General features: G+C 37.3%; 2 long non-coding RNA genes across 2 annotated transcripts; both read left to right on the top strand.

Moving 5' to 3' along the window:
• Positions 1-1,435: 1,435 nt before the first annotated feature.
• LOC132268683 (uncharacterized) lies at positions 1,436-1,751 on the top strand. The gene is made up of 2 exons (XR_009469341.1): positions 1,436-1,578; positions 1,658-1,751. It is a non-coding gene; the product is annotated as an uncharacterized LOC132268683 (long non-coding RNA).
• Positions 1,752-6,590: 4,839 nt separating this feature from the next.
• On the top strand, positions 6,591-6,897 carry LOC132268682 (uncharacterized). Its single transcript, XR_009469340.1, has 2 exons — positions 6,591-6,724; positions 6,804-6,897. It is a non-coding gene; the product is annotated as an uncharacterized LOC132268682 (long non-coding RNA).
• Positions 6,898-22,183: the final 15,286 nt, after the last annotated feature.

Below are 22,183 nucleotides of genomic sequence, written 5' to 3'. Positions count from 1 at the left end.
AAATTAATAATGGCTGAAAATAATTAAATAAGGCTTTAGGGATTTTTCTAGAATTTTCTAGATTTTTCCGGGGCTTTTTTGCAATTTTCGGCGAGTTTTCCGGTCGCCGGCAATGGGGGAGACGACCGGAGTGATCCGGTGTGTTGCGGTGTACTACGGGATGGTGTGCGCGTACATCCTAGCCATTGGGAGTGTTAGATTGATCCGCTGCATCGCGGTCCATGTTAGCGCGATACACCCGGATCAATAACCGTTGGATTAGGTGTAAGATGATAGATGGATCCGGTGTAGCGCGCCTGCAGCAAAGCACATGCAACCAACGAATCAGGATCCGCCATGTCTGCAGGAGCCTTCAACGTGCGCGTGGAAGCGCGTGCGCGCGTGGAAGCGCGTGCGCGCGCGTGGAAGAGCGTGGAGGCGCGTGTGCGAGCGTAAGAGGGTGGAAAACATAGGGCTGCGCGTGGGGAAGCTTAGGGTGGCGCGTGAAGGGCCCTGTCAGCTGCTGGAAATTACCAGAATACCCCTAGGACCTGTTTTGTAAATTCCAGAACCTTAAACTTGGATTTTTAGGTACTGTGTTGGTATTTACGGGTTTAACGGGCCACGAAATTATTATTTTAATACCCGTTACTTATTCTTATGGCCGATTAATCTTTTCTAAGCATTTATTGGCTCGTTTACAGTACGGATATTAATGTGATTTATTTAACGACATTGTTAAATATAAATAGTGTTATTATCTTATTAAATGGTATCAAACATTACTGTTAAATTAAATAATGCCATGGTTTTAGTCATATAAATTATCCATGATATCTTATGGGATGTTTATACTGTTAAATGATATATAAACCATGATTATTATGCTGTGTACATTTCAGGAAATAAATGAACTGTTTAATTATGTCGCATTTATATTATATGGATGTGTTGCCATATAGAACCATGTGAGCTGGCTAATAAGTTTAGACTCATTTATACCTTATGCATTTCGTTGCGCTAGACAGATGTGTGGCTGTCGGGGTATGTGGTTTAATATTATTGGCATGTGTTGCCTAATTGACATACTCGGTATATTTATTAATATTGTTGTCATGTGTTGCCTAATTGATATGCTCAGTATATTCATCAGTACATTGAGAGGTGTTATCACTGTGTAGTTCGTTATAGTCTGTGTTGTCAGTATCGTGCACCATATATAATAGCTGATTTCCTGGGTTGGGAAAGGCGACACTTAACCACCTAGTGTGAGTCTAAGTGATCACCGTCTATTCTGGTTGAGGTCATGTTATACATTGGATAGTTCCCTTAGGATGTATGCAAATATAGTACTCGACCGATTCATAATGATTAATTTATTTGATTCTTTGATTTGGGTCATAGTAGAGAGGACTTGCTCGTGGGGTTGACCCACCATTGTTGTTATTTCAGGATACGGTCAGTACCCGTTCCAAGGTTGAGGTTTGCAGTGTGGGACCACCATCCGAACTCATCTACTCTTACGATCCAGTTCAGGGTAGAAGTTTTATGTATTACTTCAGTTTCAGTTTTTATTTACTTTTGACGTTGAACTCTCAGGTTTATATTTAAGGATCCTTGACATAGGATTTCCAAGTTGTAATGGAGTACTGTATTAAATAAGACGTTGAACTTTCAGGTTTATATTTAGGGATCCTTGACATAGGATTTCCAAGTTGTAATGGAGTACTGTATTAAATAAAGGATGGATGGATGTTGTATTGTTTAGTGTTCCTTTCCTGTCTAAATTCTTTATTTATCATCATTTTATATTCTATGCTTGTATATTGCCAATTGTTTTTGATATCCCTCGTTTTTCGTGTATAAGCCTGATCAACTTATGCGTGGAAAATGTTGGGGGTGTCACAGTTGGTATCAGAGCATTCCAGGTTCGAGTGTCTTAGGGATCTGTGATTACTATACTTCCGCGTTGTGTATTCTGATAATTAGAGCCTACGTATTAGGGTTCTTTGTATTCTTTTAGTCGGTCCATTATAATGTACTGACGTTAGATTTTTCTGAATTCAAAAGAATGATGTCTCGGCGTGGGACAAGGAATGCGAACCGTCATCGCAGTATTTCCCCAACTAAAAATGAGAATCAGGAATTTTCCCCTCAAGTTGCTGATATTATTGAACGAGCTGTAGCAGCAGGAGTAGCATCTGCTCTACGAAACCAGCAACCTCCTCCGATAGTACCTGTTCCTGAACCAGTGGCACAGCCAATGTCATGGGACAAAACTCGTCACTCGTTTATTATAGGGAATCCACCATCGGTTGCGGGGTCCACAGATGTCCTGTTAGCATATCAGTGGAAACAGGAGAGCGAGCATCATCTTCGGATGGTAATCTGTACCGAAGTGCAGAAACAGATGCTAGCTACGTTTATGCTGATAGGCAATGCATTGCAGTGGTGGGAGTCTATTACTACTGTCGAAGAGAGGACCAGATTGACTTATGCTGAATTTCAGACTCGCTTTGACAACAAGTATTTTCCTATGTCAGTAAGATCAGCGATGAAGACTGAATTTTTGGATCTGCAACAGGAGGATATGACTGTGGCTGAGTATGAACAGAAGTTCATTAATTTGTCATTATTTGCACCAGAGGAGGTCAATACGGAAGAAAAGAAGAGAGACCGCTTTGTTAAAGGGTTGATATGGCCGATTAAAGTGGTGATCATAGGTAGTCCTGCATATACTACTTATATCCAGGTGGTTAATGCCGCTTTACAGCACTGCCAGATGAGGAGTGATTACCGGAAGTTCAAGGGAGATAAGCGAGCTAACCGAGACTACTAGACAGTGGAGAAAGGAAGCAGCAGTGGTACCAAGTCCAATGATCGGGGAAGATTTCAGGGACATCAACCTTGGAAGAAAAATAAAGGAAACCCAGATGTGCAGAGGGATGGAGCCCCTAATCAGGGTAGACAAGGTGGGGTACCTCAGACCGGACAGGAACAGTTTTCGGGAAGTCAACAGAGGAGGCAGGCAGGTCCTTTTACAGGACGTTGTTATCACTGTAGAGAAATTGGGCATCCGGCCAAGATATGTCCCAAAGCTAAGCAGGGACAGTATGGGCAGCCGAGACCTAATCAGCCATTACCTCTACCGGCCCCACCGATGCCACGTGGGCAAGTTCAAAATTTTCCGGCACTTCCAGCACCACCATTTCCTCCGGGATAACCTCCACAGCAGTTGCATCATAGCAGAGTTTATAACTTCATGCCACATAATGCACAGGCTCCTCAGGCTATTGAGGGTATGTTTTCTATACATGGTAGAACTGCTCGCATACTGTTTGACACTGGTGCATCACATTCTTTTGTGTCTAGATCTTTTGTTACCTTATCTGGTATGACGACTCAGTTATGCGACCAACCTCTTAATATTTATACACCATTGGGAGTTGGCGCAATTTTATGAGAGTGTAGCGGTGATATCCTTATAGATATGGGCCGGCTTCGATTTCTTGCAAATTTGTTAGTGTTAGATATGCATTCGTATGATGTTATACTTGGGATGGACTGGTTATCTCAGTACCATGCTCAGGTTAACTGTTACGAAAAGTCTATTGTATTTGCTATACCAGGACAGGAGATGTATCTTCTTGTTGTACCACAACCTGATGGAGGGCCTAGCACTTATTTATTCGTTCTTGAGGAGCACTCACAGGAAGCGACTGCAGTATCTCTTGACAGTATTCCGATATCAACTTAAGTGACCAACACAATTAAAATAAAATTAATTAAGCTCATTAATTAATTTTCTCTAGATTTTCAAACATATCCAAATGTCCTCAATTTAATATATGTTAAAGAACTCACCAAGGCCTACTTTAATATCACATTACAAGTTGATTTCATGCTTGATACAACTAGGAGAATTAAACTTTCACAAAAGATAAATATTAAATAAAATTTGCAATTCTTATTCAAATAACTCCAATTTAATATATATCAACTACCATACCAAGACCTAAATTTCTAGCATGCCACAATTTAATTCTAAGTTGCCTAGCATCATGAGAATTAAATCTTAAACAAAGAAAATAATTAAATTAAATTCTATAACTTGAACAAGGCATGCTCACAAGTTGTATATGCTCATATAACAATCAATACAACATTAATATAACCCTAAAACATCCCCTACCTCAATTTGAGATGAAAATCCCAAATCCCCACCGAATTGAAACTGTAATACCCCGTATTTTATTAAAGAGTTTAGTTTATTTGAATTAATTAATGTGTAGATTTCTTTACCATTCTTATATTGAGTTCATTTAATGGTGCATGTATTATTATTAATAATTTTATTTGGTGATTATGTTTAATTTTAATTAATGTGTAGATTTCTTTATCATTCTTATATTGAGTTCATTTAATGGTGCATGTATTATTATTAATAATTTTATTTGTTGATTATGTTTAATTAAGCATTATTAGTTAATTAAAGTATTATATTTGTATTATAAAGTATTATGATGATATAATGTATTTTTATGTAATAATAATAATAATAATATAATAATAATAATTATAATAGTTTAATAATAATAATAATAATAATAATAATAATATTATAATAATAATTATAATAGTTTATTAATAATAAGAATAATAATAATAGTATTAAATCATAAGTCATGATGAAATTAGATATTAGGATAGGATTTCATTAATGTTTATGGGTAAGACTTGAAGCCATATGGTTGGGAATGTGGTTAGTTAAATGCAAAATTAGATATTTGTAATATTTATATTATATAAATTGTATATAAATTAGCTAGCCTACCTTAGAAGGAATGGAAGGGAGTTAGAAAAAGTTATAACTTTTAGTGAGCCATTGTAAAAGTGTGGAAAGGAAGAGAGAGAAAGAAAGGAGCTTGGACCGGTGTAGGAGAAATTTACCCGACTACGCGCAACCGACGGATTTATTTTAAATCCAAAAAGGCAAGTTATTATCTACTTTTCCCCTTTGAATTAATAAATTAATTGCTTAATTTATTTTTATGCATAGAGACCAGGTTAGGAGGTTAATAAATTATTAATTTTAGTTTATTAAATTAATGAAATTTTAATTATATAGGACGGTATATATTTATTTAATATCCCATGAAATTAATAATGGCTGAAAATAATTAAATAAGGCTTTAGGGATTTTTCTAGAATTTTCTAGATTTTTCTGGGGCTTTTTTGCAATTTCCGGCGAGTTTTCCGGTCGCCGGCAATGAGGGAGACGACCGGAGTGATCCGGTGTGTTGCGGTGTACTACGGGATGGTGTGCGCGTACATCCTAGCCATTGGGAGGGTTAGATTGATCCACTGCATCGCGGTCCATGTTAGCGCGATACACCCGGATCAATAACCGTTGGATTAGGTGTAAGATGATAGATGGATCCGGTGTAGCGCGCCTGCAGCAAAGCACATGCAACCAACGAATCAGGATCCGCCACGTCTGCAGGAGCCTTCAACGCGCGCGTGGAAGCGCGTGCGCGCATGGAAGCGCATGCGCGCGCGTGGAAGAGCGTGGAGGCGCGTGTGCGCGCGTAAGAGGGTGGAAAACATAGGGCTGCGCGTGGGGAAGCTTAGGGTGGCGCGTGGGGGCGCGTGAAGGGCCCTGTCAGCTGCTGGAAATTACCAGAATACCCCTAGGACCTGTTTTGTAAATTCCAGAACCTTAAACTTGGATTTTTAGGTACTGTGTTGGTATTTACGGGTTTAACGGGCCACGAAATTATTATTTTAATACCCGTTACTTATTCTTATGGCCGATTAATCTTTTCTAAGCATTTATTGGCTCGTTTACAGTACGGATATTAATGTGATTTATTTAACGACATTGTTAAATATAAATAGTGTTATTATCTTATTAAATGGTATCAAACATTACTGTTAAATTAAATAATGCCATGGTTTTAGTCATATAAATTATCCATGATATCTTATGGGATGTTTATACTGTTAAATGATATATAAACCATGATTATTATGCTGTGTACATTTCAGGAAATAAATGAACTGTTTAATTATGTCGCATTTATATTATATGGATATGTTGCCATATAGAACCATGTGAGCTGGCTAATAAGTTTAGACTCATTTATACCTTATGCATTTCGTTGCGATAGACAGATGTGTGGCTGTCGGGGTATGTGGTTTAATATTATTGGCATGTGTTGCCTAATTGACATACTCGGTATATTTATTAATATTGTTGTCATGTGTTGCCTAATTGATATGCTCAGTATATTCATCAGTACATTGAGAGGTGTTATCACTGTGTAGTTCGTTATAGTCTGTGTTGTCAGTATCGTACACCATATATAATAGCTGATTTCCTAGGTAGGGAAAGGCGACACTTAACCACCTAGTGTGAGTCTAAGTGATCACCGTCTATTCTGGTTGAGGTCATGTTATACATTGGATAGTTCCCTTAGGATGTATGCAAATATAGTACTCGACCGATTCATAATGATTAATTTATTTGATTCTTTGATTTGGGTCATAGTAGAGAGGACTTGCTCGTGGGGTTGACCCACCATTGTTGTTATTTCAGGATACGGTCAGTACCCGTTCCAAGGTTGAGGTTTGCAGTGTGAGACCACCATCCGAACTCATCTACTCTTACGATCCAGTTCAGGGTAGAAGTTTTATGTATTACTTCAGTTTCAGTTTTTATTTACTTTTGACGTTGAACTCTCAGGTTTATATTTAAGGATCCTTGACATAGGATTTCCAAGTTGTAATGTAGTACTGTATTAAATAAGACGTTGAACTTTCAGGTTTATATTTAGGGATCCTTGACATAGGATTTCCAAGTTGTAATGGAGTACTGTATTAAATAAAGGATGGATGGATGTTGTATTGTTTAGTGTTCCTTTCCTGTCTAAATTCTTTATTTATCATCATTTTGTATTCTATGCTTGTATATTGCCAATTGTTTTTGATATCCCTCATTTTTCGTGTATAAGCCTGATCAACTTATGCGTGGAAAATGTTGGGGGTGTCACAGTTGGTATCAGAGCGTTCCAGGTTCGAGTGTCTTAGGGATCTGTGATTACTATACTTCCGCGTTGTGTATTTTGATAATTAGAGCCTACGTATTAGGGTTCTTTGTATTCTTTTAGTCGGTCCATTATAATGTACTGACGTTAGATTTTTCTGAATTCAAAAGAAGGATGTCTCGGCGTGGGACAAGGAATGCGAACCGTCATCGCAGTATTTCCCCAACTCAAAATGAGAATCAGGAATTTTCCCCTCAAGTTGCTGATATTATTGCACGAGCTGTAGCAGCAGGAGTAGCATCTGCTCTACGAAACCAGCAACCTCCTCCGATAGTACCTGTTCCTGAACCAGTGGCACAGCCAATGTCATGGGACAAAACTCGTCACTCGTTTATTAGAGGGAATCCACCATCGGTTGCGGGGTCCACATATGTCCTGTTAGCATATCAGTGGAAACAGGAGAGCGAGCGTCATCTTCGGATGGTAATCTGTACCGAAGTGCAGAAACAGATGCTAGCTACGTTTATGCTGATAGGCAATGCATTGCAGTGGTGGGAGTCTATTACTACTGTCGAAGAGAGGACCAGATTGACTTATGCTGAATTTCAGACTCGCTTTGACAACAAGTATTTTCCTATGTCAGTAAGATCAGCGATGAAGACTGAATTTTTGGATCTGCAACAGGAGGATATGACTGTGGCTGAGTATGAACAGAAGTTCATTAATTTGTCATTATTTGCACCAGAGGAGGTCAATACGGAAGAAAAGAAGAGAGACCGCTTTGTTAAGGGGTTGATATGGCCGATTAAAGTGGTGATCATAGGTAGTCCTGCATATACTACTTATATCCAGGTGGTTAATGCCGCTTTACAGCACTGCCAGATGAGGAGTGATTACCGGAAGTTCAAGGGAGATAAGCGAGCTAACCGAGACTACTAGACAGTGGAGAAAGGAAGCAGCAGTGGTACCAAGTCCAATGATCGGGGAAGATTTCAGGGACATCAACCTTGGAAGAAAAATAAAGGAAACCCAGATGTGCAGAGGGATGGAGCCCCTAATCAGGGTAGACAAGGTGGGGTACCTCAGACCGGACAGGAACAGTTTTCGGGAAGTCAACAGAGGAGGCAGGCAGGTCCTTTTACAGGACGTTGTTATCACTGTAGAGAAATTGGGCATCCGGCCAAGATATGTCCCAAAGCTAAGCAGGGACAGTGTGGGCAGCCGAGACCTAATCAGCCATTACCTCTACCGGCCCCACCGATGCCACGTGGGCAAGTTCAAAATTTTCCGGCACTTCCAGCACCACCATTTCCTCCGGGACAACCTCCACAGCAGTTGCATCATAGCAGAGTTTATAACTTCATGCCACATAATGCACAGGCTCCTCAGGCTATTGAGGGTATGTTTTCTATACATGGTAGAACTGCTCGCATACTGTTTGACACTGGTGCATCACATTCTTTTGTGTCTAGATCTTTTGTTACCTTATCTGGTATGACGACTCAGTTATGTGACCAACCTCTTAATATTTATACACCATTGGGAGTTGGCGCAATTTTATGAGAGTGTAGCGGTGATTTCCTTATAGATATGGGCCGGCTTCGATTTCTTGCAAATTTGTTAGTGTTAGATATGCATTCGTATGATGTTATACTTGGGATGGACTGGTTATCTCAGTACCATGCTCAGGTTAACTGTTACGAAAAGTCTATTGTATTTGCTATACCAGGACAGGAGATGTATCTTCTTGTTATACCACAACCTGATGGAGGGCCTAGCACTTATTTATTCGTTCTTGAGGAGCACTCACAGGAAGCGACTGCGGTATCTCTTGACAGTATTCCGGTAGTACAGGAATTCCATGATGTATTCCAGGAAATTCCAGGCTTGCCACCGAGTCGAGAGATAGACTTCGTCATTGATTTAGCTCCAGGCACTACGCCTACTGCTAAGGCGCCGTACAGAATGGCACCAGTGGAGATGCGAGAGTTGAAAGATCAAATTTAGCAGTTGCTCAGCCAGGGATTTATTCACAGGAGTACTTCACCATGGGGAGCACCAGTACTGTTTGTTAAGAAGAAGGATGGATCTCTTCGTCTTTGTATTGATTACAGAGAGCTGAACAAGGTCACTATTCGCAACAAGTACCTGTTGCCCAGAATTGATGACCTGTTCGATCAGTTGAAGGGAGCTACTTACTTCTCAAAGATCGATTTGAGGTCTGGTTATCATCAGCTACGAGTCAGAGAACAAGATGTTCCAAAGACAGCATTTCTCACAAGGTACGGATCTTATGAGTTTCGTGTTATGCCTTTCGGTTTAACGAACGCTTCAGCTGTCTTTATGGACTTGATGAACAGGGTATTCAGAGAACACTTAGATCAGTTTGTCATTGTTTTCATTGATGATATTCTGGTTTACTCTAAGTCGGAGAAGGACCATGCCAGACATTTACGCACAGTGTTACAGACACTTCGAGAACATCAGTTGTTTGCGAAGTTTGAGAAGTGTGAATTTTGGCAGAAAGAGGTCAAATTTCTGGGTCATGTAGTGTCAGAAGAAGGGTTAGCAGTAAATCCAACCAAGGTTGCAGCCGTTATGGAGTGGGGACAGCCTGCCTCATCGATAGAGATTTGCAGTTTTCTGGGATTGGCGGGGTATTATCGCAGGTTCATCCAGGGATTTTCCAAAATTGCGGGTCCACTTACTCATCTGACTAAGAAGAATGTACCATTTGTATGGGATGATTCTTGTCAGACTGCTTTTGCTGAATTGAAGAGTAAGTTAACTTCTGCACCTGTCTTAGCCACACCTCAGAGTGGAATTGACTATTTAGTATTTATCGACGCTTCTCTGAAGGGTTTGGGTTGTGTGTTGATGCAAGAAGAGCGACCAGTTTCTTATGGGTCTAGGAAGCTTAAGCCTCATGAGCTTAATTACCCGACTCACGATCTAGAGCTCGCAGCAGTGGTTTTTGCCTTGCGTATTTGGAGGCATTATCTTTTGGGGGAGACTTTTCGATTGTTTAGCGATCATAAAAGTCTATAGTATTTGTTCACACAGAGGGAACTGAATATGAGACAACGCAGATGGTTGGAGTTCATGAAAGACTATCATTTCTCTATACAGTATCATCCAGGGAAAGCGAATGTTGTAGCAGACGCACTCAGCCGCTGACCCTATGCCAGCCTTTCGGCTTTGTTTGCAACAGAGTGGGATGCTTTGAAGACTGTTGATGAGTTAGCAGACGCTTTTATGGCATGTGTGGTAGTAACTCCTTCTATCATTCATCAGGTCATTCAAGCGCAACTCTCAGATCAACAGTGTATTGATCGGGTTTCGGAGTTAGCCTCCGGAGATGTTCCTTTTTATTCTGTAGGGACTGATGGAGGATTGAGGTACAAGGGACGTTTAATTGTGCCTTCAGCTGATAATTTGAGAAATGTTGTGATGAGAGAGACACACACCTCTCAGTTCTCTGTACATCCAGGGGGAGACAAGATGTATCAGGACATGAAACGCTAGTTTTGGTGGGCCGGCATGAAGAGAGATATAGCTATCTTTGTCTCTAAATGTAGCACCTATCAGATGATTAAGATTGATCATCAGAGACCGCCAGGATCGTTACAGCCACTTCCTATACCAGAGTGGAAATGGGAGAGTATTTCTATGGACTTTATAGAGGGATTACCTACTTCACATCATAATCACAACTCTATTTGGGTCATTGTTGATAGATTGACCAAGTCCGCTCATTTTCTGCCTGTTCGTTCAAACTTTACGTCAGAACAGTATGCTAAGCTTTATATTGCAGAAATGTTGAAACTTCATGGCGTACCATTGTCCATCGTATCAGATAGAGATCCGAAGTTTGTATCAGGATTTTGGAGGAGCTTTCAGCAGGCTTTGGGTACAGAACTTTATCTTAGCACTGCCTATCATCCTCAGACAGATGGACAGACTGAGCGAGTTAATCAGATTTTAGAAAATATGTTGCGGGCATGTGTTCTTGATTTTAAGGACAATTGGGAGGAATATTTGCTGCTTTCAGAGTTTGCTTATAACAATAGTTATCAGAAAACTATTGGTATGGCACCATTTGAGGCTTTGTACGGTAGACCGTGTAGGTCTCCTGTCTGTTGGCTTAGAGTTGGTGAGAACAGCTTTTTGGGTCCTGAATTTATTAAGGACACGTCAGAAAAGATCGCTATCATTAGGGATCGGATGTGTACAGCTCAAAGCAGACATAAAAGTTATGCTGACCGTCGAACTCGTGTTTTGGAGTTTAAGGTTAGTGATCAGGTTTTGCTTAAGGTTTCTCCCATGAAGGGAGTAATGCGGTTTGGGTCCAAGGGTAAGTTATCGCCTCGTTTTGTGGGTCCTTTTATGATTACAGATCGGATTGGGGCAGTAGCTTATCGTCTGGCTCTACCAGATAATCTTCATAGGGTACATAATGTTTTTCATGTATCTATGCTACGAAAATTTCTACGGGACGAAGATCGATATCAACACATTGATGTGGGTGAAATTGAGTTGCAACCCGATGCAACCTATTTGGAACAACCTTACTGTATTCTCGATCGTAGGAATCAGATACTGCGCACGAAGACTATTCCATTAGTACGTGTACAGTGGGGTCATCATAGTGCTACAGAGTCTACTTGGGAACGGGAAGATATTATCCGTGCCAAGTATCCAGAGCTTTTTACTATAGGTGTGTAGTGAATTTCGGGGACGAAATTCCTTTATTAGGGGGGGAGAATGTAATACCCCATATTTTATTAAAGAGTTTAGTTTATTTGAATTAATTAATGTGTAGATTTCTTTACCATTCTTATATTGAGTTCATTTAATGGTGCATGTATTATTATTAATAATTTTATTTGGTGATTATGTTTAATTTTAATTAATGTGTAGATTTCTTTACCATTCTTATATTGAGTTCATTTAATGGTGCATGTATTATTATTAATAATTTTATTTGTTGATTATGTTTAATTAAGCATTATTAGTTAATTAAAGTATTATATTTGTGTTATAAAGTATTATGATGATATAATGTATTTTTATGTAATAATAATAATAATAATATAATAATAATAATTATAATAGTTTAATAATAATAATAATAATAATAATAATATTAATATTAATATTATAATAATTATTATAATAGTTTATTAATAATAATAATAATTATAATAGTATTAAATCATAAGTCAAGATGAAATTAGAGATTAGGATAGGATTTCATTAATGTTTATGGGTAAGACTTGAAGCCATATGGTTGGGAATGTGGTTAGTTAAATGCAAAATTAGATATTTGTACTATTTATATTATATAAATTGTATATCAATTAGCTAGCCTACCTTGGAAGGAATGGAAGGGAGTTAGAAAAAGTTATAACTTTTAGTGAGCCATTGTAAAAGTGTGGAAAGGAAGAGAGAGAAAGAAATGAGCTTGGACCGGTGTAGGAGAAATTTACTCGACTACGCGCAACCGACGGATTTATTTTAAATCCAAAAAGGCAAGTTATTATCTACTTTTCCCCTTCGAATTAATAAATTAATTGCTTAATTTATTTTTATGCATAGAGACCAGGTTAGGAGGTTAATAAATTATTAATTTTAGTTTATTAAATTAATGAAATTTTAATTATATAGGATGGTATATATTTATTTAATATCCTATGAAATTAATAATGGCTGAAAATAATTAAATAAGGCTTTAGGGATTTTTCTAGAATTTTCTAGATTTTTCCGGGGCTTTTCTGCAATTTCCGGCGCGTTTTCTAGTCGCCGACAATGGGGGAGACGACTGGAGTGATCCGGTGTGTTGCAGCGTACTGCAGGATGGTGTGCGCGCACATCCTGGCCATTGGGAGTGTTAGATTGATCCGGTGCATCGCGGTCCATGTTAGCGCGATACACCCGGATCAATAACCGTTGGATTAGGTGTAAGATGATAGATGGATCCGGTGTAGCGCGCCTGCAGCAAAGCACATGCAACCAACGAATCAGGATCCGCCACGTCTGCAGGAGCCTTCAACGCGCGCGTGGAAGCGCGTGCGCGTGCGTAGCTGATGCCAGACGCGCGTGGAGGCGCGTGTGCGCGTGTGAGAGAGTGGAAAACATAGGGCTGCGCGTGGGGAAGCTTAGGGTGGCGCGTGGGGGCGCGTGAAGGGCCCTGTCAGCTACTGGAAATTACCAGAATACCCCTAGGGCCTGTTTTGTAAATTCCAGAACCTTAAACTTGAATTTTTAGGTACTGTGTTGGTATTTACGGGTTTAACGGGCCACGAAATTATTATTTTAATACCCGTTACTTATTCTTATGGCCGATTAATCTTTTCTAAGCATTTATTGGCTCGTTTACAGTACGGATATTAGTGTGATTTATTTAACGACATTGTTAAATATAAATAGTGTTATTATCTTATTAAATGGTATCAAACATTACTGTTAAATTAAATAATGCCATGGTTTTAGTCATATAAATTATCCATGATATCTTATGGGATGTTTATACTGTTAAATGATATATAAACCATGATTATTATGCTGTGTGCATTTCAGGAAATAAATGGACTGTTTAATTATGTCGCATTTATATTATATGGATGTGTTGCCATATAGAACCATGTGAGCTGGCTAATAAGTTTAGACTCATTTATACCTTATGCATTTCGTTGCGATAGACAGATGTGTGGCTGTCGGGGTATGTGGTTTAATATTATTGGCATGTGTTGCCTAATTGACATACTCGGTATATTTATTAATATTGTTGTCATGTGTTGCCTAATTGATATGCTCAGTATATTCATCAGTACATTGAGAGGTGTTATTACTGTGTAGTTCGTTATAGTCTGTGTTGTCAGTATCGTGCACCATGTATAATAGCTGATTTCCCAGGTAGGGAAAGGCGACACTTAACCACCTAGTGTGAGTCTAAGTGATCACCGTCTATTCTGGTTAAGGTCATGTTATACATTGGATAGTTCCCTTAGGATGTATGCAAATATAGTACTCGACCGATTCATAATGATTAATTTATTTGATTCTCTGATTTGGGTCATAGTAGAGAGGACTTGCTCGTGGGGTTGACCCACCATTGTTGTTATTTTAGGATACGGTCAGTACACGTTCCAAGGTTGAGGTTTGCAGTGTGGGACCACCATCCGAACTCATCTACTCTTACGATCCAGTTCAGGGTAGAAGTTTTATGTATTACTTCAGTTTCAGTTTTTATTTACTTTTGACGTTGAACTCTCAGGTTTATATTTAGGGATCCTTGACATAGGATTTCCAAGTTGTAATGGAATACTGTATTAAATAAGACGTTGAACTCTCAGGTTTATATTTAGGGATCCTTGGCATAGGATTTCCAAGTTGTAATGGAGTACTGTATTAAATAAATGATGGATGGATGTTGTATTGTTTAGTGTTCCTTTCCTGTCTAAATTCTTTATTTATCATCATTTTGTATTCTATGCTTGTATATTGCCAATTTTTTTTGATATCCCTCGTTTTTCGTGTATAAGCCTGATCAACTTATGCGTGGAAAATGTTGGGGGTGTCACAGAAATGGCTCCGAATCCGACGAAGCTCCCAAGTTTTGTCGGGGACAATACGATCTATATGAATCCCCAAGAAGCCCTATGAAAATCCAAACTTGACCTCAATCCCGAACTCAAAATTTGGTCAGAAATGGTTTCTAATAAGGGGTAATGGTGCGCGTAGTCAACACGAACACAAAACGTAAAGGCACTTCAACTTTTTAACAAAGGAATGAAGTTCAAAAGAGGAAAGGGGTGGTGGCAGCCTCCCTTGGGCTGCCATGGGAGCTCTTGTCGTGCGAGGTGAGTGGGGAAGATGAAAAATGAAATATTTCACCCCCCCTTTTAAAGAAATCTCAAAAAGTGCCCCGAACGGGCCCCACCGGGTCTGGAAAAGGGGAATTTGAGCAAACGCGGTCAAATGGAAAAACTCCAAGAACAAAAAAGATTCAAAATGAGAAAATATGAACAACAGAAGAAACAGCGTCAAAAACTGAGTTCCGAGCAGAGAGATATGCCCCGAACAAGTTCGGCGGCAACCGGGGCCAAAAACCTTAAAACTGAAGAAAAACGACCAGAAGGAAATTTCAAGAATTTACGAGTCAACGAAAAGTGAAAATGAATCCCGTACTAGGATCTAGGCTCCAGACGAAGTATTTTACAATAACTTTTATTAATTACAAAATGGCCCCTCCAAAAAGGGTTAATGGCACTAATGCCCCAGAATGAAAATATCTCCCAAAAATATTTTCTTAAAAACCCTTGAAATAAAATATCTTCAAAAGATATTTATAAAAAACACCCCAAGAAAAGAAAATAATTCTAAAGAACTTTGCATCCATGCCCCTATAGACACCGGGAGCAACCAGAGTATTTTCTTACAAAAGTAAAGATACATATTTCGTGGAAACCACTTAAAATGAAAACACGTGAAATCAAAAACCAACTCCGAACACAAGGAGTGAGGTTACGCCAACAAAGTGACAAACGGGGAAAAGACAAAATAGGAAAAATGACAAAACAGAGAAAAGGATGAAAAGTGAATAGTGTTGAAAAACAAAAAATATGGAAATGACTCAGTCCTCAAAGGAAGTTGTCAATCCAAAGGAAAGAGTCTCAAAAACCATTTTCGAGCACTCGAGACGATACTAAGCGATGAGAAACTGAACTCAGACAAGAAATTTCAATGAAAAAAATTCATCCGTGAAATTCTGAAGAAAAATAAAAGGAAGGAAATGACCAGGTCATTACAAGTCCTCCAGCAGCGTATCCTCAACCTTGAAACTTGGACCTCCAGTAACCTGAAAGATAAAAATAAGTGGGTCAAACCCACGAGCAATTTCTCTCTACCAAGCCTCTGAAAACCAATAAAGAGAATCTCTGATCAAAACCAAACCTAATAAAGTTTTTATCTTTAATAAACAATGATACACATATATATAAATAATTATATATAAATAAATCAGTCACATCTATTACTAGGTTCATTAATTTCAAAACTATTATCAATTATTAAATAATAATCATACCTAGACCAATCCACCATTTCTTTTACAGAAAAGTTCATTAACCTCAATCTCATCATAGACATTTAATTAATCATTTGAACAATAAACTATATTTAAAGGAATATTCCATTTAATCCAATACCTAATAATAATTTTAATTATTTAAATCACACAACCAATATACAGGCTTTGACAAATCATCCATGTCTCCACCAATATTATTTTATTAAAATATATAAAATAATACACTAACTTGTAAGTATTAGATTATTCTAATTTAAGAACATCTAATCTTAATCCAACCTATACATACAATAACCATAGATATAATTTAAACATCTAATACACATGGTCATTAACTTATACTTTGGCAAATCAACCATGCCATTATAATATATATTTATTTATATATTGGCAACCCAACCATGCCTCCTTAAGTATATATATTTATACTTTTAATTAGCAACTCATCCATGCTTCCTATGTATGTGTTTTATTCATACAAATATTTAGGCCATCTATTTAAACCTTTGGCAACTCATCCATGCCTACAATTCAACCATGTACCAACTTTAAATTTAACGATGAACTAAATCACACATAGACATCCCATGCATTTCATAAGTATAACATTACTTTAATAACCAGTCTATCTAGATATACCAAATAAGAATAATTAATATTAAACATCTTAAATGGTATATATATATATATATATATATACACACACACACACACACATACACATATATTATATAATATATCAATATATATAATACCATCCATAATAATCTTTGACTATTTAAATCATATATATAGATATATATCAATATATATATGATACACATCCCTCCATACTTATCCTAAACAATTAAACCACACACACACACACACACACACACACACACACACACACATATATATATACTTCTTTCCATTACAATGTATTAATTTAACTCTATTTACGCAATTTAAATGCTACTAAATATTGTCAAAAATAGTTTCCCATAAATACTTCATCTCGGTAAATAATTTTCTGACATCGCCTCACTAAAATGTAAATATTTCCTAGTATGATGAGAATCTGATAATGAAATTAGGATCATTGGAAAGAGGACGAAAAATCCTTAAATTTGAGCTCAAGAATGACCTAATTTGGATTTAAGATGACTAAGTTATGAACGTTTAAATTTCGAGTAATAAAACAGGCAAAATAATAGGCTGAGCCCAATTGCTATTGTAAGCGCAACTACACCGGATTAAATACTAAGATTCTGACATGTGGCGTACTCTGATTCACTGGTGCATTAACTCTGATGGTGCGCGCCACACCAAATCAGTTCTAAGTTAACTAGACTAAGTTAACGTTCCAGATCTGTTGTGCATTGAGATTCTATACACTCCACCTCACCTGATCAACCGCCATAGATCGAGCCGCATCAATAGCTAGATCCGCATGTGCATCTTACTATCATGTGCCGCAATGCACTGAATCCATCCTTTATTAATTTCAAACTTCAATGGCTCTGATTCACAGGTACACCAAGTTATGATATACCACATAATACTGAATTAGAAGCCCCTAAATCATGCGCCGATGCACTGTGTACATATGTAAACAATATACTACGGTTGTTTATATATATATATATATATATATATATATATATATATATATACATATATATATATATATATATATATATATAATTTTCCAAACAAATAAAGAAAAAATAAATCTAATAAATTCTAGAATAATATATAAAAATAGCAGAAAATTCCAGAAAAAAACCATAAATTCAAGAAATCCTAATTAACCTTCTTGGGTAATAAATCAACTTATAAATTAATTTTAAAATATATATACAACATCTATATATACAATTAAAATTCAACAATCCAAAACTAAAAAATATATAATAATTCATACTTTTAAATAATCCGATCTAAACACGATTTAATCAAAAAAATTTAACCTAAACCTTTTGATACTCAAGGTGAAATCATTATAAGTTCTAAGAAGAAAGTTAGAGAAAAACTCGCCTGAAGGTTTCAAAACGAAACCGACGCTTCAAGTTTTAATTGTCTCTTCTAATTCCGGCATCCTCTTTCTCTGATCCGGTTTTCTCTTTATCAACCTTCTCTTCTTCTTCTCTCTCTGTCTCTCTTATTTTTCTAACGTATATACTTTTAACTATAAAACCTTATGGGTATATTTATACACATTAAAATCCAAATACTATTCCTAGTAGGACTACCAAATAAAATAAATAATAATTATCCTTAAATAATATATATATATATATAAACAATATATATAATTATATATATATAATAATTATAAAATAAATAATATATATATATAATTATATGTATATAAGTATAATTAATTAATAAGTGTTGTGGAAGGACATATATATATATATATATATATATATATATATATATATATATATAGATGCAAAGATAATTATTTAAATATCTTTATAACCATGGGCCCTTATTAATTAACCCAATAAAGCTTCCATCAAACCCAAAACCATATCCTTTGGTCCAACTTCTCTTAAACCCAAATCTAATTAATTTAAATAAATTAAATAATTAAATAAATACTTAAATTAAAATAACTAATTACATAAAGCACATAAACAAAGTAAGAAATTACAACCAAGTCACACCATACCAATAAAATCAACACGCTAACAATTCAATCAATAATTAAGCACACAAACAATCAATCATCATACATAATCACGAAATATAACGTTATTAAAATAAGACGATTAATTTAACACTCAATTAAATAAAACAAATCATTTAAAAAATAAAATAAAAATCTTTAATCCCAATTAATAAATTATTTAAAATATCGGGGTATTACACCCACCATTTGGGAGTTCTTCCACTCATCTAGGGTTTCCATCAAGGAGAAGAAGATCATTTCAACCATGGAGATGGCCCTTGAGGGTTGTAGGGTTGGACGACTACATCAATGAGTGGCTAAATCATTATCTTGGGACTAAAGCTAGACCTAAGCATGCCTCCTAAACTTTTATGTTTTGTATTTTGAGGGGATTAGTGTTGTAATTCTTGTCTTGACATTTGATATATATAAATCTTGTTTCTACTATGATTTGTGTAGTTTAATACTTTCAATTGATCATTTCATTATATTCATATGTCTATGTATACTAGAATAGATGTTCATGTGTTTATCTCTAGGTTTTATGATATTGATACATGTCTGTGTGTGTTGATGCTATAAATCTAGTGATGGTCAAAGCATGGTGCTTTAATGGAATACTCTTGTGATTTGTTTGATGGTTCATGCTCATTTCTTGATGGATTGTGCCCTTCCTTAGTTTAATTAGTTTAATTTTCATGTCCCTAACTTATTTGTAGTGTAGTTGATTTACTTTCTTAGATGGGAGAACAATCCATGCTTGTTGTTTGATGTTCCATGCTAATGAATGCAAGTAATATATTTCTCTAATTTTAATGATGTGTATTGATTGTGGACTTAAAGGAAGGAATGATGGCTTAATTTCATATGTTGTGATATTCACTAGTTTGTTTAGACAATGTATACTTAATTAGTCATCCATACTTGTTGATTCAATCAATGACACACATTAATATTACAACATATAACCCCCCCTCATTCATTACACATTGAGTGTCTAGGAAGATGATATTTAGTGGTGACCTCTAAGTCCCAAGATCCCTCTCTTATATTCTCTACATTTTACTCTATTTCAATTGATTTACCTTATATCCACTTAGTTAAAATTGTAGTTTAATTAACCAGTCAAACCACCCTTTGATCACTCGACCTACTAATCCGACCTTGTTTCCAAGCAAAAGTATGCTTCCAATCCCTTGGGACGATCCCTACTCACCCTAACTATATTTTTAGTTAGAAGTGGTAGTGGTATTTCATAAATTTAAACTTGGCCACACTACACTTTTGCATGCTTTGGTTTGAAGCGACACCACCCGGCAACGGAAGCTTAGCTTTGGAAGGCGCACCCACAAACTTAGATTCCGAAAACCTGTCTGAAAATGGCCACACTAGCAACTGTCAAAGAATTTGCATCAATGATATAAATGAGAAGTGAAACTGAGAAATGGGCAAAGATCATGGCATCAAGCAATGTAAAGCTCAAAAAATCCAAAACTGATATCAAAATCCCAAAAATCCATCTATAACAAATAAAGCCAAAACCAAATAACCAAAAATCAATGTATAACAGTGAAATGCAAAAATAATATCTAAAGTATCCAAAACCAATGCAAGTGTCAAGATAGTGCAAAAATATCTTAGCAATAGCAGTGTATCAGAACAGATAATGGGTAGTAGAGAGAGAAAATGGTGGAATCAAGGTGTAGGATCTGGAGTCATCATATCAGCAATGTGTTGTAACATGTCAGACATCTCATTGCTGTGTCGATGGAGAGAAGCTATAGGTTAGTCCGCAATGCTCCAAGCTCATGCCTCACCTCGCCTATATCTGCCCTCAAGTCATCGTGCCGCCTCAATAAATCATCATGTCTCCTCACCAGATCATCATGCCACTTCGTGATATCCTCATGTCATCCGGTCATATCAACTCTGAAGGGAATGAAGTCTGTGTGCAGCTGAGTGACATAAGATCTGTAACTAGAATCAGTACTAGCATATCGGGATCGAGTGTCGGTCTGTGCTATTGGCTCTGTGGGAGGGACAAGAAAGGGGTCATCCTGCTGAGATGTAGTAGGTACATCTGGCTGTAAGGTAGAAGCAGAAGTAGTGATGCGACGCCTCTATCTGGGAAGAGATCTATCAGCTGCATCCTCTGTAGCTACCTCCTCTGCTGCTCATGCTATCTTTTCATATCCCTGTTCTTTCTGTTCTTGAGGCAGGAATTGTAGGTCTTTATCCACTTGGACTGGTCATAGGCCCTCCTATCTCTCTCTGTATCAGTCTCTAGAATCTCATTTGGGTTAAACTTATAACCCTGATCAAGTAGTAGCTGAGTAATCAAGTAACCATAAGGTAAAGGCCAAGCTGCAGCTCTAGAATTGTGCGTATGATGTAGATTCTTCTAGAACTTGTGGATGAGCTCCCAAATAAGTGCAGGAACAGAAATCCAATAGCCTTGGCTCAAACAGTATAGAGCCTGAAAAATCCCCTCTCTCCGCTGTGTACCATGGCCTGATGGAAAGGCATTAAGGTGCAACACAGAATCAATAAACCAATACTGGGGATCAATGTCAACCTGGTCTGCAAATGTGTTGCCCTCAAAGGAAACATGTGGAGATAGAGTAGCTACAATAGTCAGCTCAGAGGATATAATGGATCCTGAGAATCAGCAGCCAATGGAGATGAATGGGGGCATCGGCAAGCACCAACTATAGCCAGGAGAGAAATGTCGATCTCCTAACCGTCAATAGTGTTATGCAATAGAAGTTTGTCATCCTCATCCATCCGGAGGTGCTGGTAGAATAATACAACCAACCGAGGATAAACAATTGTGTCTGCCGGTGTCCTGATGGCGTCAATTCCCCTCTGAACAAGCTCATCATAGGACCACTTGGTCTGGTCCAAGTGGGAAAATAGATCGCGGTCAAATCTGTACTCGGGCTCTAGCTTCTTACGAGAGTAAGAAATAGAAAGGACCTCTCAGACAATAGGATGCTCAGCTTCAATAGAAGATGGCTCGGAATGGACTGTTGTAGATGCTGAAGATGAAGACGGAGAAGAAGACTCTGCCTCTGAAGGAAGAGGTGGAGGCTGTAGAGCTCTATGTACTCGCTTCCTAGCAAAAGCCTTTTATCTGCGCTGTATCTGCAAAAGCAACAAGAATAAATTAGTGCACAGGTAGAGAATAAGGTAAGCAACTGATAAGAAAACACAAAGCATGCCTAAATCAAGTAGAAACAGAGAATAAACAAATAGGATCATGCTTGTGCAAGAAATGATTAAGAATGCTTCAAAATTATCATTCAACATGCCTCAGCTAGACAGAATAGATCAAAGCACAATAAGCAATCTCAGGTATACAATGATGACATAGAGGGTAGAACAGTCACATTTGGAACATTTTAATCA

This window comes from Cornus florida, unplaced genomic scaffold (assembly GCF_030987335.1).
Source record: "Cornus florida cultivar Cherokee Brave unplaced genomic scaffold, ASM3098733v1 CherokeeBrave_3.0.0_Hap2_Chr08, whole genome shotgun sequence".
NCBI classification, from domain to species: domain Eukaryota; kingdom Viridiplantae; phylum Streptophyta; class Magnoliopsida; order Cornales; family Cornaceae; genus Cornus; species Cornus florida.
This window is presented reverse-complemented; position numbering and strand designations above follow the sequence as displayed.